The following is a 19,912-nucleotide window of genomic DNA, read 5'->3' as shown; positions in this document are numbered from 1 at the left end:
TTCTCATTTTTTCCAGCCTTCTAAATTTGTGTACAACAAAAAGTACAGCAAGAAATAACAGTAAATGTGATGATAAATTTTATCAAGTGCATGAAACTTGGTGACAACACAACCTTAAAACTAGAGCTATATATGGCAAAGAAAAAACAAGAACCACAGAAAACAATTTAAAAATGGGTCAGTTTGTTCTGCTGTTCCCAAACATTTTACATGGACTAATAATGACCCTCCATAGATTCTGGTTCAGGCTATTATATCATCCATAATAAAGATGGAGCAAAGTCAAACTTACTTAAGATATTTGGGGCTTAAGCAGAGTACTCAATTATGGTTCCGCTTACCAAGTGATATGAAAAGCCATTGGCAATGTATTTGGGTATCTATATTTGGTTGTGATATTCTATGTCCACCTAAGATCAACTAATAACAGCAACTTACAATTTGCTACAGTTCCATTATTATACCCAAGATCACTTGCTCGAGGCAATTTACTCATTGCCTAAGGATAGGATAACCTGATTTGGATATTCTGAGAAACCAAACCCAAGATCTTTCAGAGATGCTAGGACTATTTTGCATTGTTCTGAGCTTCTCTTAAGAGCCCTCTTCAAATGGAAAAGAGGACCAGGAAGATCAGAGGGAAGCAACGCAGGCATTCGGTGTCTGTCTGGGACTAGCATGTTTTAGAACTCCTAATTGGAAACACTTTCTGGATTGTCTGGTTATCACTTTTTTCCTCCCTCTGATGCTAGTGAATTGGTCTCAGTGTTGGTGAAACCTGGACTGAATTTATGACAAGCGTGACACATTAAATGCAGCTTTAAACGAAGAGCAATCATTTATGAAGCTAGAATGCTAATCCTTTGTATTTTTGTTAGAACCATTCATTTATTTTTATATAATAGATTCATATCCCTGCTTTCTACTCTCTAGCAAGACTTGATGGGTAAGAGAAGGTAATTCTTTTTCAAAAGTAGAAGCTATAAGTAAAGGTAAAGGTTCCCCTCACACATATGTGCTAGTCGTTCCCGACTCTAGGGGGCAGTGTTCATCTCCGTTTCAAAGCCGAAGAGCCAGCGTTGGCCAAAGATGTCTCTGTGGTCATGTGGCCCGCATGACTAAATGCCAAAGCTGCACGGAACGCTGTTACCTTCCCACCAAAGATGTCCCTACTTTTCTACTTGCATTTTTTACATGCTAGGTTGGCAGAAGCTGGGACAAGTAACGGGAGCTCACCCTGTTATGCGGCACTAGGGATTTGAACCGCTGAAGTGCCGATCTTTTGATCGACAAGCTCAGCATCTTAGCCACACTGAGCCACATGAAATAAAATTAACACTAAACTAAATGAACGGTGGAAAGAAAAAAAGAAAGGAAACAAGGAAGGAAGGAAGGAAGGAAGGAGAGAGAAAAGGAAGAAAGGAAGGAAGGAGAGAGAGAAAAGGAAGGAAGGGAGAGAGAGAAAGAAAGAAAGAGAAAGAAAGAAAGAAAGAAAGAGAAAGAGAAAGAAAGAAAGAAAGAAAGAAAGAAAGAAAGAAAGAAAGAAAGAAAGAAAGAAAAGCAATCCCACTTTCTAAATCTTGAGAGTGGAGGCTGAATTCATGATAGCTGATGACACATGGAACATTTTTTGTTCTGAGAACATGACTCAGTCTCCACAAGGCAATTGGAATTAATGAGAAGGCATAAGAAAGTCCTCATGAACATAGATGTGAGATTTTACGATGACAAATGTTCCCTAGCCCTGTCCAGGAGTCCAAACTGTTAGTTGTTATAACCACCATGCAAACATAAAGGATTGTCACATTAAAAACAATCAGGAGAGCCTGGTAGGTTCATTTGTTATGGCCTTGCCTATAATCGATCTGGTGGCCCCTTCATGCATCATCTTTTTCAACAATGAAACATCTGTGCTGGGCAGTCTTCCTGAACCTGGCAACCTTTCTCACCATTCCCAAAGAGCACAAACATTATATTTACTGTCTGTGGATAATGGGATTTGTAGCCCATTCACCTGAAGTTGCCAACTTGGAAAAAAATTCCTGTAATATGTGAATGGTGCCAAATCATTTTCATAGCAGTCATTTTTGTAGAAATGTTACAGGATGCGTTCACCGGCCAAAATATATGCTGCAACAATTTGGCACAAAAGGCAATTAGCCTCTTTAAAAAGTCAAGTGTCCATAGGCTCATTAGAACCTTTATAAAGCAACTACAGATAGAAATTAACAATACAGCACACTACGACTTCTGCTTGTTCATTGCAAAATGCTGTCAGGGAAGAAAAGAAAATTTGCTGGTAGTACAAACAATTGGTTAAAGAAAGCTCAGGACCATATTGGTTGGAAACATGCAGAAGAGGCCTTCATCCTACAGTGGATAGACAATAGCTAAAATGATGACGACGATGACGAAGTGTAACATTAGTAGAATTCTCTTAAAAGCATGAAATTATTTATCCCAAGTTCAGCTGCACCCAAGCATTCAGAGATGGTGGAGAACATAGAAACCCACCAATTCAAGAGTCAGAAACTGGGAAAGGACTTGCTATTTCATGGAAGCTCTTGTGCTTGACTAATATGTATTTATGAAATATGAAAATGTATTTGTCATTTCTTATCCTTGGAATCCTCTGAACCATGGCAGTTGTTGCTTTGTGAGCCGTCCTGGATAAGGCATATAAATTGGGCATCCATAATTTTTTTTCAAATAAATTAAACAGATAAATAAATCCTTAAGCAATCGTACTAGCATGAGGATAAGGGATATGAAAACAGAAAAAGGAAGTATTGCACCTAATGACAAGATAAGTGTTCTACAAATTGGCAAAGTTTTGAGATCTGGACAATGTGGTTTCACCCACACTTCTTGTATAATGAACTGGATGGTTTCACTTACTTCAATAGGTGGTATGCCAGTCATTCTGTGTTTGGAGGGCTTGCTTATTCTGTTGGCTGGATTTTTGACATGGATTTTTGACCCAAAGTCAAATTATGGCATTGCTGGTCCTAGGTTTCCATCTATTTAGTTTAAAGAAAGAAAGATATGGCCCTTTCATTTCCTTATTCTTCTTCCTTCTCTATTGAAAAATATAGTTTTCCTGCACACTTGGAAGGTTGAGAGTTCATCTAAGGCAGTGGTTCTCAACCTGTGGGTCGGGACCCCTTTGGGGGTCGAATGACTCTTTCACAGGGGTCGCCTAAGACCATCGGAAAACACATATTTTCAATAGTCTTAGGAATAATTTTATGGTTGGGGGTCACCACAACATGAGGAACTGTATTAAAGGGTCGCGGCATTAGGAAGGTTGAGACCCACTGATCTAAGGTAACAGCAGATGTTTCTCTCCTAGGGCTCAAAGAAAAAATATATGCTGCAAACTCTGCATGGTGTCAGGAAGGGCATCCGGCTAATAAATGCTCAGCTCCATCCAGTTTACCCAGAATTAAGGGATTATAGGGTCGTAAAAAGTGAATTGCTCTTGTTCTTGTTCTTGTTTTTGTTATTATTATTATTCATCGCACAGTCAGACAGATGTTCAGACTGGGTTTGGCATTTTTGTCTACCTATCAAGTCCTTACCAAGGACCTGGGATAGGCAAATCTAGACGTTTGACAGTGTTACAGATATCGTCGCAGGATGGAAGCAGTTCCAAGTAAAGCCGCTGTCGAGCCTAGCAACCTGCTCGACACCGCTAACGCGTATTGAGAGCCACCTTCTGCAATTGACTGATGGCAAATTTGTCAATGCCAATGGTGTTCAAGTGGTGCTCCAGTTGTTTTGGGACTACATCCAAGGCACCTATTACTATTGATACTACCCTTGCTTGCTTTTGCCATAGTCGTTCTATTTCTATTTGTAGGTCTTTGTATTTTGTTATCTTCTCCAGTTCTTTCTCTTCTATTCTGCTGTCTCCAGGCACTGCCACATCCACTATCCAGACTTTTTTGTCTTTCTTATTGACAACTGATAAGTCCAGGGTGTTATGTGACAGGTGCCTGTCTGTCTGGATTCTGAAGTCCCAGAGTAATTTAACTTCTTCATTTTCTATGACTTTCTCTATTTTATGGTTCCACCAGTTCTTGCTTACAGGCAAATGATATTTCTTGCAGATCTTCCAATGCACCATTGTTGCTACTTTGTCATGCCTCTGTTTGTAGTCAGCCTGTGCAATCTTCTTGCAGCAGCTTACCAGGTGGTCCACTGTTTCCTCAGCTTCTTTGCATAGGCAGCACTTACTGTCTGTTGCTGTCTTCTCAATTCTGGCTTTATATACATTTGTCCCTAAGGCTTGGCATTACTATTATTATTTATTATTATTATTACTATTATTATTATTATTATTATTACTGGTACTATTAGTTAAAGTGTGTATTTGTGTATGCATGACTTTGTGTGTATGTTGACTCCTGATGACTACCTGCACAGTTCTCTTGGAAAGATGTCAGAAGTGATTTCCCCTTACTTCCTAGGGCTGAGACTGGCCCAAAGTCACCCAGCTGGGTTCATACCTAATGCAATACTAGAATTCATGGTTTTCCCATTTCCAGCCAATGCCTTAACCATCCCACAAAACTGGCTGTCATTAGTTAAAGTAGCATTTATAAAATTATTAGTATAATATATGTTTAGGAGTTGATGAATAATCTGAAACTTCATGAAGGGTTTGATGGGCTTAAGAGTTTAGAGACCCCTGGTCTAGTCTGAGATGTTTATTCAGATTACTTTCCTACCCTGGATTCGGTTATCTTTTGACTGATTATTGTCTTGGTAGACTCTTCTTCCTGTCCCTCAAAGCCATTCTCTCTTTCCTTTTTCTCTTTACATCATTTCCCTCTTCAGCGTCAATCCCCTCTCCCACGTTTCCAGAGAAATTTCGTCATGGAAATGAAATATCCATGTGCTACTCATTTAATAAACTTAGTCACCTTGGAGCTATATGTAGGAAACTCCGCTGGTGTACCAGCAATAAACAGTTCACAGTAAATCATGAAGATCAGAAATTGGTCCTGGTTTCTTCCAATTTTTCTGGCAATCTCCCATGAGAACACAGAAACACCAACTGTGCTACAGGCTATTGCAGAGCCTTGTGTTGAGACAAGATTGGAACATTGTTTTCCTAAATCTATACTATACTAAATCTGTCTTGCAATAATGGGCAGATCCATCCCTATCTTTGATATTGCCTGGATGCTATATATCCTTTTACACCTGGAAGTAGATTTGCACTACAGTATCAATTGTGTGGTTTTAACCTCACCGTTAAATGTCTTATTTGAGGGGGGGCAGTATCTCAATGATAGCAATGACAAGAGATGATCTGAAGGATTTGTGCATATATTGAAGCATCTGAGAGAAAAAGAGATAGAAGCTGTATGAGTGAGCAGGAAGTAGAAAATGTCAGCTGTTGAATTAATTAGCACAGCCAAGAAGACAAAGGAAGGAACTGTGCTATTATGAAATTTATGAAATCCTCTATGTGGATCAGGCAGGAGAAAAAAATAATAATTTGACTGATGGGGAAGGAGCGGCCATTTCTTTTTTAATCATGATTATTATTTTACTGGCTTTTACCATCATGGAGGTATCTGCCATATCCTCTATGTATAGTTTTGGATCACATTGCCTTTCTCTGTGGGTCAAATAGCCTCAGGCATGGGCACAATGAGATCCAAGGTTGTCTATATGGAGATAGGTATCTTTGTTTAATCACTGGTATTTGAGTAGGAAATAAAAACAATGGATGGTTGAAACTCTGTGCTCACCTTCTCAGAAATAAGCAGAGGTGGAATTCTGTGCAAGAAAATAAGCTCAAAGGATGATAAAATAGCATTATGATGCAGATTATATCCCTCATGGCATGAATAGCTTCCAGCAATACTGTGGAAGAAGAGTCTCAACTAATCCACAAAATTCAAAATATGCTCACCAGACTGAAAAGAGCCTTGGAACCCCTGTTTTAAAATACCTTTGCATGCAGAGGATTTGGATGTTCAAAAACATTGTGATCTTCTAAAGGAGTTAGAATTATTTGCCATTCTTGTGTCAATAGAGAATCCTAGAAAATCTACTCAGTTCTTAGTTAATGAATTTAAATACCCACTTTATATTGGCTAGGCTAAATTCAAAACTCTTCCGAAGTGTAAGCAAACCTTCTTTTAGAATTTTTTGTGAAGATCCAATTGGTTTTTGATTATAACTATTATTTTGTTTTGAAAGATTGGCTGGGTGTTAATTAAAAGGAAGTTCTCATCATTCTATTTTTTTTTAACAAGCAAATTGAAAATGAAACTGCCAAGTGAATTGTAATTTAAAAAATGAAAAAAGAAAAATCTCCTGAGCTTTAAAATATCAGGAAAGCAGCAGAAATAAATAATCTGTGGGAATCTATGGGGGTAGTGTCTTTTTATTTCTTCTATCAGAATAGTCTAGAATAGTGTACTTCATGTGCACATAACACATAACTGAGGTATGAAATAGGCAAGATATACTAAGGTTAGAAGAGAGCACCCTCTGATGCTAACATGAGGAATCACAAGCCTATAAATAGGATGGTTTTGATCATCTACTAATTGCAACACAGAGAAAAGTTTAGCCCAATTTATCAAATCAATAGATGCTAACAAGGACAATTAAGTGAAACTTTTTTTCTCAAAGTGACAAAAAATGGACTAGAAAGGACCCTGCAGGATTTCTAATGCAATTTACTTTAAACTCTAAATATTACAAAAGTACATTAGAAACTTGGGAATGCTTTCTTTCCTTTGAAAATACTAGCTGTAATTTGAAGCCTCACTCTGTCTGTGGATATAAAATGTTTGCTATTCAAATTAACTGGCTGTCTTCATTCAAATCAAGTTGAAATAATGCCAGATTCCTTTTTAAAAAAACACCTGCCAATCAAAGAAATCTTCATCCATCAATCATCTTATTTGAATGTGAATGTAATATTGTTCTAATTGTGTAAGTAAGGAATCAATTCAGTTTATCTAATTCAACTGATATTATGTATGAATCCCTGCATCCAACTGTCTGAAATCCCTAGAGAGCAATGGCATTTGAATGCTAGTCTTTGAAACTTCAGAAAGAGAAGAAAGGAGGGTAAACCTTGTAAATATTCATACGTTATTCACAAAGGTGGGCTTCTCCAAATGCTGAGAAGTGAAGACTTTTGAATCACAGAGAACAAAACGTTTCAACTCATGCCCTTGTCAGAATACTGCTCTTCAACCTATGGAAGAAGAACTCTTTTGCATCTCCAGCTGGACAGCAGGACTTAAGAGGACAGGCATGGCAAAAGTGACACAAATACTTCAGGCAGCATAGAAATAAATAAAACAAACAAATAAACATCAAGTCTCTGAATCACACAAGGAGAACAATAATGCCATTGAAGATTCATTCATTAGGCATCCACTTCAAGGCTTTTGATGGATCGATGCCATCGGCTGGTTGGAATTCTCTGGTGACAGAGCAGTCCAGCACTTCCAGATGCTCTGCTATCAAAGGACCAGCAGTACAAAAATAGGAAGAAAGAAACGTTCTAAATGGAAAGAAATCCCTTATATTGCGTATAATAGGAAGTACATTATAACTGAGCTGATCTACATGTTTCATGGATTTAGAGTATGGCAGAGAGCTGAGAGAACTTGGAACTTTTGAATCTTAGACTTCTTTTTTACTCCAATCAGGCCTTCAGTTAAGACTGGAGTTTCAGACACTGGAGAATCTAGAGCAGGGCTGTCAAACTCTTGGCCCACCGGCCGGATGTGTCATGCACTGGCCACAGTTTAGCCCACACTCACACCCACACGCACACCCAGTTTAGCGAAGGGGGGGAAAGTCCCGATACATCACGTGGTGCGGTTGTGACGACATGAGTTTGACACCCCTGATCTAGAGACTGGATAAGGGAGGATTGTTTCTCTTCCAAGGCCATATCTTTCTTCAGGATTCAAGGATTCAGCCTTAAGCAGGCTTGATTGTTACCTATATTGTAATCCTAATAGCATGTTTCTACAATTCTTGGCTTCCCTAGTCTTTTAAATGTGTGAATAGGATACAGAATTTTATAGGTAGTCCTTACGACCGCAATTGAGCCTAAAATTTCTGCTGCTAAGTGAGACAGTTGTTAAGTGAATTTTACCCCATTTTACAACCTTTTTTGCCACAGTTATTAAGTGAATCACTGCAGTTGTGAGTAACACAACGTTGTGTTGTCGTGAATCTAACTTCCCCGTTGACTTCGCTTGTCAGAAGGTTGCAAAAAGTGATCACATTACCTTAGGACACTGCAACTGTTATAAATATGAGTCAGTTGCCAAGTCTCTGAATTTTGATCACATGACCCTGGGGATGCTGCAATGGTCATAAGTGCGAAAAACAGTCATAAGTCACTTTTTCAGTGTCATTGTGACTTTAAACAGTCACTAAATGAACTGTTGTAAGCCGAAGACTACCCGTATTCAATTTTGATGTTCAATCTCAATCACAGAAGGCAGATTGCAGGGCTGTTGGCTAATCAAATTAATAAAACATTTTTATTTCTAATTTTTTTGAACTTTCACGTAATAGGAAATTTAGTCAATGTGAATAGGTTATGTTTGAGGAAACATTGCCCATTTCTGATTATCTTTTTACTAAAGATGTCAATAGTCACATAGTTTAATAAACACTGCTGTACATCACGCAGGTTAGGATTCACGCAGGTTAGGATTTTAACAATGAAAGAGAGTAGTTAATTATAACAGTTACAGTATTTAGTATGAGGAAATCTGGGCTTCTATCTATATGATACAATTTTATGCCATATTACAGGGAATCTGTAGTCTCTTTGTGAGTGAGACAATTTTTATCCCACATTTGGATTATTCTATAAATGGGCAACTATTCAATGGACAGATAAAGGGGGAAAAATAATTGAAAATAGTTACTAGGAATAGCTTAATATTCAAATATCATCAGACACTTCAGACTGAAAAATGTAAAGTTATTTAATTTTCTTTTCTTAATGCTCTATTTAGCCACAAAGAATTATTCATCAGATGGACAATACTATAACTGCATGACTACACAAGCATAACTTGGCAAATTCAAATTACACTTAAGAAGTGCCTTGTGTTAAATAACATGAACACAATTAGAAATCATATCCTAGAACATAACACCCTGGTGTATAAAGTCAGGCACACATTTGTAATGATTTCCTCAGCTAAAACATTATTCATGTATTCCTTTCTCCTAAGAATATTCATTGCTCCAAACATTTCTTCAGGAATGTCTCATAGGAGTCTGTTGAGCTCTGCTAAGTCATTATTTTTCTTTAATAGATCGAAACAACTTAATTGACTCATTAGGGTAAAATACATAGACCTCAATATAATAAAATACCACTATTAAAATCAATTCAAGTGTGGCTATTTTTTTTAAAATAATAGTTGATTCTAATAAAGCCTTTTTCCTATTACAGAACATGGAGACAGTTTGTAGGATCATGGTGTAGTTGTGTTTGAAAGCTCACATCTTTTTGTTCATGATAAAAACTAAATTAGAATTTAGATAAAGATGCACACAAATCAAGAGCCAAAAATAGAGGAACCAGAGCAGTAGAAGTATCAGAGGAACAGCATTATGGATGGTGGTGGTAGCTAGAATGTGGGCATGTGCAAGTAGAACCCGCTCTTCAAAAGGTCAGCTTTGATATTGACAATATAGCTGTGTACTAATTTCTACATTTTTTAATTAAAAAATGCAATAGAACGTTGATTTTTACTGTGTTCCTTGCTATGCTGTTGCTTATTATTACTGTAATGGCAAGGTACCTAAATGAGTAGGTTTTATGCAATGTTTCCCAAGCTGCTGACCTCAAAATCGGCTAGAATTACAATTCCCTGCTAGCATCACAAATAGTCAAGGGAGCTGAGGATGTTGTGGTTGCCATCTCAACAAATAGAAAGAGCATCAGATCAGAGAAGGTTAAGGTCATGGTATTATCATGGTACAGTGAGGTGGTCAAACTGTACGATTTATAGTCTTACCAGATGAAGAAACTGATGACAAAAATAGGACTCTGCTGCATCTATTTTTTTTTTTTATTGTTACACAAGTCCAAAGCTCTTGTCACCATGCAAGTACAGCATAAGGGGAATGGTTTTGCTGAAGTTTCCACGAGATCATAAGCTACAACATTTTGAATAACTGTCCCATTACTTCTCGAAGAAAAGAAACTTAAGAGAGACAGACGTGTGGTGCATAACCACATTGCTTTTTTTCCTCTCTAAAGCTGATCAGTAAAACAGGTCTACACGTTTGAACCTGAAATGTAGATAAAAGCTTTGAGCTTACTGAGGTCATTTTTTTTAAGGTGTCCACTGAGAGCCTTTTAAAATGAATTCATTATAACGTTTCCTTTCATCATCAATCACTTCTATTTGGACCTCACTTTTTCAATGTTAACAAAAAGCCGCAAAGTTGACTGAGGACAAGTACTGGCTTTGCAATTTAATTTCATATTCTTCTAAAATTCTGAAGGCTTTGGGATTCAAGAACCTAAAAAGGCTCAGGTCTTCTGTGGTTGTCTCAACCCTTCTTCAAGACTTTCTGTGTAACAGATTAAGTGCTTATGGACCGATATACTCAAAGATTGCAGAACATGTAGTTTGACACTGACCGCTTGCTGATGGAAATGTCTAGGACCAAGGGCATATCCTTAATGCAGGATCTATACAGTGACTGCAGATATGGTGTTACATCAAATGGAACTTCTTAGCAACACATTTCAAAATGTCTAATTCAAAAGCAAAACCGCTAAGTATTTTTCTTGCAACCTGTCCTTTGATTAATAACATTAGAAGATATGGGTTTAGTTATAATTTACAGTCCAGTGTTATCTTCTGATCCTGCAGAAGAGCCTTTCTCTCTACTGGATGCAAAAACTTTCATTTGAACAAATAATCCTCAAAAACATAGGAAAAAAAGAGTATTCTTTAAAAAAAACTCATGGAGTTTATTGCTTTCAATTTATAAAATTAAGCCTGCTCCAGACAGGTAATACTGGTAGATATGTTTGCAATCTCTATTTTTTAAAGAATCAGAATGTGTGTTTGGGCACACATTGCCTCCTCAATACGCAAGGCCAGGTTCCTTCCTTCTAATACTTCATAATCAAGATGCGATGTGGTGCCCATTAGGACACTGAAGTACTTCTCATTTAAGTCTGCCGAGCCCAGCATACGGTAAAGTTGCCACAACCTCCTTCATCATATTGCCTGTTGACAAAAGGAATAATTACTAGTCGACACAGGACATATGGTTTGACTTTTTTAAAAATCAATTCCCAAAATACAGAGACACTAACATTGAAAGAAAAATTCAGAGTACCTTCGAATTCACATTCAACATTCTTTCAGCATCTTCCTAGAAAACCATGAGCTTTGATGACTATTGTTACAATAACTATCCCACGCTAAATTCAATAATTATTCTGCTTACTTTTCTTAACAAAGTTTCTTTTGATATCAAAATGCTGATTTCCAGCTACTAGGCAAAGTTGTCTCACCTGATACTCAGATATTGCATTCATTCATTATAGATAGTCCTCGACACACAATGGTTGCTAAGCGAGACAGTTGTTAACTGAGTTTTACCCCACTGTACCATCTTTTGTTCCATATTTGTTAAGTGAATCACTGCAGTTGTTAAATTAGTAACACAGGTGATACATGAATCTGCGTTCCCCATTGACTTTGCTTGTCAGAAGGTCACAAAAGATGATCTCATGACCCTGGGACACTGCAACCGTCATAAGTATGAATCAGTTGCCAAGCATCCAAATTCTGATCACGTGGCTATGGGAATGCTGCAACGGTTGTATGAAAAACGGCTATGTCACTTTTTTCAGTGCTGCTGTAATTTCGAACGGTCACTAAATGAAATGTTGTAAGTCAAGGGCTACCTGTATACAGTAAGGCATTTACTTTTCTTTATTTTACCCGTAGAATTCATGAGAAAATAAAATAATCTCAACATTGAACAAAATAAATTAATGATGGATTTCATTGGCTTGAAATAAGAAATTCATGGGGAATGTGACTGTGAAGTTACATAAGATACATGCATTAAAGTACTCCAACTGGAGTAGCTGCAATTCTGCAACAATACAAGCCTCTACATGTTACTTTAAAGCATGATTGTCCAACCTTTTGACTTGCCTGGGTTGCACTGAGTGTAGAGGAATTGTCTTGGGCCGCATAAACTGTGTGCATATAAATATACTTAATGTATATAAATAACAAATTTCATTTTTATATATTTTTATTGTCTTGTGAGGCCGCATTATTTGCTGTTCAGGGCTGTGGGTTGGACATACATGCTTTGAAGTGTGAATTACTGACATTAATTCCAGGCAGTTGCAAAACTGCTGTCTAAACCATTCAAATATATCCTTATTTGAGAAGAAAGCCCGTTAGTATTGATCCAGCACGTTAAGGCTCAATGGATGAATAAAAATCTGCTTGTCAGACCAATGCAATTATGGAGAGACTTGTCAATCAGAGTTAGTTATTTCTGCTGCACTAAAGCACTACACTTGAACTATCAGAAGTTACAGTATGATAAATTTAACATAACAAACTGGAATGTAGGGAAATTTTTTCCTAGATTTCTTTTCAAATTGGCAAAGTGCTAAAATGCCCATTCAAAGAATGGAAAATTTAAGTAAACTTGTTGCAATGCATTGAACACTCCCTATGAATTACATATGCAAATGTGATAAATTGTGAATGCATTTATTTGAAGTTATTTATTTATTTATTTATTTATTTATTTATTCATTCATTCAATTTATATGCCGCCCCTCTCCAAACACCCAGGGCGGCTCACAATACACTCAAAAAATCACTATAAAAACACTTAAAAATTAAAAACATTAAAACCCATTCACACCATTCATGGCCGGATCTCGTCAGATCGCAAAGCGAGATCAACGGCCCCAGGCCTGCTGGAAAAGCCAGGTCTTCACCACTTTTCGGAAGGCCAATAGGGTGGGGATGGTCCGGACCTCAGGAGTAACTGGTTCCAGAGAGCTGGGGCAGCCACAGAGAAGGCTCTCCTCTGCGGGCCTGCCAGCGGCATTGTTTAGCTGATGGGATCCGGAGGAGACCAACTCTGTGGGATCTTACCGGTCGCTGGGAGCTATGCGGTAGAAGGCGATCTCAAAGATAACCTGGCTCTGAGCCATGTAGGGCTTTAAAGGTAATAACCAACACCTTGAATTGTGACCGGAGACCAATAGAGAGCCAGTGCAGCTCGCGGAGAATTGGTGTAACTAGGTGCACACACGACAGCTCGCGCCGCTGTGTTCTGGACCAACTGTAGTCTTCGAACACTTTTCAAGGGTAGCCCCATGTACAGCGCGTTGCAATAATCTAACCGTGAGGTGACAAGGGCATGAGTGACTGTACCAAACACATAACAAGTCATGATTGCAAGATTTCTCTTCATGCAGAACAATGTAAGAATAATTATCTAGTTTAAAGCTAAAGCACTATTTTCTAGCCCCCTTCTCGCTACCTCAAATATTTCTTTTTTTTTTTTTAAATTTTTATTGAAAATTATTAAAAAATACAGAAAAAAAAATATAATAATATGGATAGAATTGCAGAGACTTGGCTTTCCCCTTTAGAGGCAATGACACACCCGACTCTTTACAACAGAAATAAACCACTAATCTACCAAGCTCTGTTGGATCCTTCAGGCAAAGTAAAATCTCGAAATATGCTGGGGGAATTAGGCTATGAGCTAGATTGGTGGTCATACAATCAGATCCAATCTAGGACAGCTCAGGATAAAAATAAAGGAGGAATTTATAATTCTCTACAGGAACTTGATAAGATCTTGTTGGGGAAGGACGAGAAGGTATTATCCAAACTCTATCAATTCCTCTTAATGGACTGGATTGGAGAGGAGGTCATCAAAGACTCAATGATTGCCTGGGGGAGAAATTTGGGATACTCGATTGAACTTGAAAAATGGGAAGAAATCTGGGGGACAACCTTAAAATTAACAATGTCAGTTTCCTATAAGGAAAATATATACAAAATGCTATATAGATGGCACCTGCCCCCGGCTAGATTATCGAAGATGTTCCCGGGGACCTCTCCGGTTTGCTGGAAATGCAACGCCGCTATGGGAACTTACTTTCATAGTTGGTGGACCTGTCCCCGAGCAAAAGAATATTGGGCTAGAATTCAAAAATGGATTTTAGAAATCATAGGATGTAGAATAGATTTGAACCCGGAAACGTTTTTACTAGGCATGAAACCAGAGAATTTAAACAAATCTAATTGGTATCTCGCTCTCCACATCATCATTGCAGCCAGGATCTCGTTCGCGCAAGAATGGAAATCTAAAAATATCCCATCGGAGGCTACGTTAATTGCAAAGATCATGGACTGTGCAGAAGCAGACAAGCTTACTGGACTTTTGCGAGATAGACAAGAATCGGGGTTATATAGGAACTGGGACAGATGGTATGCTTGGCTGCAAAAAAAGAAATCCTAAGAAGAACGAAAATATTAACCTTAATGTGAATGTGGGTAAATACTTCCAGGAGTACTTCATGACGATTGAGAATTTTTTTTCTGGTTAAACCTTCCTTTCTTTTGATGGGTTAGCTTAATGGAAGTTTGTACTTTCTCCAGGCGAAAATTGATACTTTAAAACTCTATATGTATTATATTACTCTCTGCAATGCTACCTCAAATATTTCAAAGGGCATAACAAAGTGTAACTTTGAAAATATTAAAATGGATTAAAACTGTAAGATTACAGTAATTCTATGCACATAGGCCATTGACTTTGATTCTCTGAACAGTCTTTTCATCCTATGTCCTGGCCTAAAACATGATGGAATCATGCTTGAGCATTACAATTTGGTATACACTGGTTGTAGAAGTGGAAATGCAAATAGAGGAGTCTTATTGCTTGAACTTATCGGAGGAACAGTAGTAAAATAGCAAGATCGCCATCAGAGCAAAGTATTACAGGATTTACAGCAGAGGTGGGTTTCAGCAGGTTCTGACCAGTTCTGGAAAACCAGTAGCGTAAATTTTGAGTAGTTCGGAGAACTGGTAAATACTACCTCTGACTGGCCCTGCCCCCATCTATTCTCTGCCTCCTGAGTCCCAGCTGATCAGGAGGAAATGGGGATTTTGCAGTAACCTTCCCCTGGATTGGGGAGGGAATGGAGATTTTACAGTATCCCTCCCCTGCCATGCCCACTAAGCCATGCCATGCCCACCATGTCACACCCACAGAACCGGTAGTAAAAAAATTTGAAACCCATCACTGATTTACAATTAGAAGTGTGGAAACAGCAGAGTGGGGGGAAATCTCTGAGCAAAGAGAGCTAAGGATGAAATAAATGGCCCTTCTGTTATATGTATCTGTTTAAAGGCCTACAGAAGAATGTTTAAACATAAATCAAACAATGAAGACAGTAAGGCTGGAGACGTAATGGGTTTATGGAGATAATCAACACAGATGTCATGAAAAGATTATTTTCAACATTTTTGCATCCATTCCACATCCATTTTCAATATTTCCCCAGCAGGTGACAAGTAAAAAACCCACTGCAGCACTGTTTAGAACCTCAAGTGAAAATAGTTCACTGACAATTTCTGGCTATTTCATACTAAATACATTGATTTTGAGAATGTTTCTCTCCTCACATAAATCAGGGGTCTGCAAAGTTTTTGGATCAATTCTGAGAATGAATGATGGATGCTGCAATTGCTACGAGGGCTTCCTCATTTAAAAATATCTGAGCACAACATTTAAAAACAAGAACAAATAATTAACTTATGGAATGTTGGGAGATCCAAGAAGCGGCTCCACATGTTTGTCTCTGGCTTTGGAATTCCCATAGTGAATCTACCTCTGAAGATGAAATTAAAATGTTTATCTTTCTAAAATTACCAAACTGCTATTTTTCAGGCAATAAAGTGTTCTAACCAGGGGTGAACTTCAAAAATTTTAGCAAGGGGTTCTCTGCCCGGTTGCTGGGTGGGCATGGCCAGGGTTGGCATAGCCTAGTCGGACTCCTGCACCATGGCGGTGGGGGGGAGGGCATTTTTGCCCTCCCCGGGCTCCGGAGGCTTTCCTCGAGCCTCCGGGAGAGCAAAAACAGCCTCCCCAGGCTCCGGAGGCCCTCTGGAGGCCAGAAATGAACTTCCGGTAGGCCTGTTTTTTGCCCTCCCCAAGCCTCTGCGCACGCCCTGCACTTACCTGCACCCAAAATGGGCCACGTGGGAGGGGCAGGGTGGGTGGGGCCAGTCAGGAGTGGGATTTGGGGGTTCTCCGAACTGCACAGAATCTTAGCTAGAGGTTCTCCCAAACCCCTGCGAACTCCCAGGAGCCCACCCCTGATTCTAACTCAATAAATATTGCAGAATCATGAGTATTGTGGGTTTCTTACTGAAACACATTCACAATTGTGGGGTCCTTGATGCTCTCTTGAGCTTGGTTGTTTTCCTGCAGACGTTTCATTACCCAAACTAGATAGCCTCATCATACACGGATGTCGTTACCTAGTATGGGCAATGAAATGTCTGCAAGAAAACATCCAAACTCAGAGAGTACCAAGGACCCCTTATGTCAACCCTGAGCTACAAATATTCTCCTTTGTTGGTGCATTCACAATTCTCTAAATAGCTGCAAACATTAGTTGGCTCAGACACCACCAAGTAATGGTTTCCAGGGAAGCATGCTTATAGACAACAGTAAGAAATAACTACAAAAGGACATTATTTGCATGTTGAGACTCCACGGTTCCATCCAGGAGAGTGTCTGTTAAGAAGACATTAAAAAACCCCAAAATTTTAACGTAAGACTGTCTACTGTTGACCTCACCCCATTCCTAAGAGGTCTGTAAGGGGCGTGCATAAGCACACCAGCATGCCAACCGTCCCTGAACTTATGTTTCTTCTATTTGTACCTATTTTATGGATCCAATCCATGCTTATACTTATTACCAAATATGTTCTTAACAAATAAAATAAATAAATTAAATAAACAAATAAATAAATAAAAGAGGAGGAATAACAAAAGGATCCCTCTCAGCCAGATGGCTGGTCAAGATGGACCAACTGGCTTGCTTGGTACAAAAGGCGCAAAGAAGAAACCAGCCACATTTCTTGTTATCAGAGGGACTCTAAAATATCACATCTGATTCCTTAAACCAGACTGTCGATATGTTCTAAGAAGAGGTCTTTTTTCAGTCAGTTACATCACTGGTTCAAGTCTAGGTAATTAAATTATGCTGTCTCCACAGATGGTATCTAGCCCCAGCTAGACTAGCAAAAATATTTCCCAGTGCCTCAGCAATATGTTGGAAGTGTGGAAAGGAGGTTGGCACCTTCTTTCATATGTGGTGGTCCTGCCCGGAGACAAAAAAGTTTTGGACAAAAATACGAATCTGGCTACGAGAAATAGTGGAAGAAGATATAAAACTTTCCTCTGAAATCTTTTTATTAGGAATGATGGGAGACGGACTCTCTAAGGACAAGATACAATTAATTATATATGTTATAACAGCGGCCAGATTAACCTTTGCAAAATACTGGAAGGATAAACAAACTCCTCCAGAGATGACAATAATAAATAAAATCCTAGAATGCGCAGAAATGGCAAAATTAACTAGTGTTCTTAAAGATGATGAGAATTCAAAATTTAAGGCAGTATGGGAAAGGTGGTGCAAATGGTGGAATAATAGAACAAGACTATAAGGATATGTCTATTTCTAATAATGGTAGATTTGAAGATACTTGATATGTACATAATGTAAATATGTAACCGCACGACACCTCAGATGTTAACCGAGATTTGATGTTTTCTTTTTAAAAAATTTTTTAAAATCAATAAAGTATTATTAAAAAAAATAATAATAAATTATGCTGTCAGCATAAGCAAAAGAGGCTCTGTTAATTTTTTTTTTTTTTAATTTTGATTTATATGCTGCCCTTCTCCGGAGACTCAGGGTGGTTTACAATGCGCTAAGCAATAGCCTTCATTCTTTTGTATATTTATACAAAGTCAGCTTATTGCCCCCACAACTGGGTTCTCAATTTACCTACCTTAGAAAGAATGGAAGGCTGAGTCAACCTTGAGCCTTGTCGAGATTCGAACCTGCAGTAATTGCAGGCAGCTGGTCTTAATAACAGCTTAATAACAGGGTGCCTTAGACCACTGTACTACCAAGGCTCTGCTGGGCATAAGCAAAAGAAACCCTATACTGCCAGAAACCAAGGTATCTGGTATGTAGAAGACCTTCCGCTGTGTGGTTCCTAGGCTATGGGATACTCTCTTACCCACTTTCCCCTTTATTTTTTTGTGGAAATTGACCATATAGTGCTTTTTCTTGCCAGCATTATTTTCTTCTTTACATTACATTATTTCAATATTCATGTCTTGCTTCCTGCACATTTTGTAAGCTCAGGTTTTTAACATGCATCAATGCTTGTTCTTGGCTGCTTTTTTATGCAATCAGCCAATACATGCCCTTCCTCTTCAGTTGGTTTGACTTGAAGTAAACCTCTGTTCCAATTCTGCAGAACAGATAAAGTCTATCAGTATTACTATAGGGATGTAATGCATAGTGAATAGTCATTAGCTTTCTTGTTTTCTGGGGCCAAACTGTCCAGTTCTGCTTGTGTCCAGTTAATAATTTTAGAAGTATATCATGTGACAGGAATGGCCTGTGTATTGATGGCTTTGATGGTGTTTCCAGCATTCAACTTTATCAGTGTTCTCACTTTTTGGATGGATTCTCTATTAATCATATTTTTATCTTGTGCATGCTTGATGTTATTCAACTGTAAAATGTGCAGATACTTGTAGACTTCATCATAATGGTTCCTAACAGTTTGGCCATTCAGCATTTCAATTCCATTACTATTATGATTTAACCCTAATTCATTGCTACTGTAAAACATATCTTTTGGCTAAATTCCATAGCTATAACTGTGCTAAAACTTCTTACACTATTTGCAACCACTAATCCTGTCCTCCACTTTTTCATTATTTTTTCTCTAAACGTTATATGTTTTTATTCACCTGTTTCTAAACACTTGATGATCCAACTATCGGTATGTAGTCAATGAAACCATTTTTTATAATTAATCCAGACCACATGTAAATTTTTTTTCACCTTTTGGAATTTTCCAAAACCATTTTATCAATCAGAGGTGGATTTTTCCTTTTATTTCCTTTCTGTTCTACTAGGACACGGGTGTCAAACTCGCCGTGTCACGTTGTCGTCACTTGACGTATCACAATGTTTTTTCCCTTCACGGAGCTGGAGTGGGCGTGGCCTGTGTATGACGAACCCGGCCTGTGGGCCGCCAGTTTGACATCCCTGTACTAGAAGGATGTTATAATCTTCTTAAATTATTTTGGATATGTGTGCGAGTAATTTAAACATTGACACAAGTATGTTATCGGCTATACTTTTGCTGGGATTTTTTGACTCAAATAGGCTTTCCCAGTTATTAATCAGCCACTGATGTCTTCTTCATATAATACTTCATTAAATTGTTTAGCTACAATTGTATCTAAGCCAGTGGTGAAATCTAAAATTTGTCACTGCCGGTTCTGTGGGTGTGGCTTGGTGGTGGTGGGGGTAATGTGACTGGGTGGGCGTGGCTACTTTTTTTTTTTACTTTTAAAACCATTTTTTCTACAACCTCTTCAGAGAAGAGATTGTAAAAACATGTTTTTAAAAGCCTCTGATGATCCCAGCTGAGTTGCCTGTGCGGCAGAAGCTGTTTTTCTTTTTCTTTTCTTTGGCCGAAGAGGTTGCAGAAAAAAATGCTTTGAAAAGCCTCTGACGATCCCAGCTGAGCTGTGCGATCATCAG

At 38.3% G+C, this 19,912-nt stretch overlaps 1 protein-coding gene across 2 annotated transcripts in view; it reads right to left on the bottom strand.

Annotated features, from left to right (window-relative positions):
- The window catches only part of SCAF8 (SR-related CTD associated factor 8), a 192,389-nt gene that overhangs the window by 94,035 nt on the left and 78,442 nt on the right, over positions 1 to 19,912 (bottom strand). The window contains exon 21 of one of the 2 annotated variants that reach the window (XM_034428591.3): positions 8,976 to 11,267. The exons of the other annotated variant lie outside the window; for it this stretch is intronic. The gene's annotated coding sequence lies outside the window, so the exon portion shown is untranslated. Of the gene's footprint in view, positions 1 to 8,975; positions 11,268 to 19,912 lie in introns of those variants that run through there. 2 annotated transcript variants of the gene reach the window in all.

The sequence above is a fragment of the Pantherophis guttatus genome, chromosome 1 (assembly GCF_059756535.1).
Source record: "Pantherophis guttatus breed Tessera chromosome 1, ASM5975653v1, whole genome shotgun sequence".
Taxonomy (NCBI): Eukaryota; Metazoa; Chordata; class Lepidosauria; order Squamata; family Colubridae; genus Pantherophis; species Pantherophis guttatus.
The sequence above is the reverse complement of the archived record's forward strand: the minus strand, read 5'-3'. Positions and strand labels throughout refer to the sequence as shown.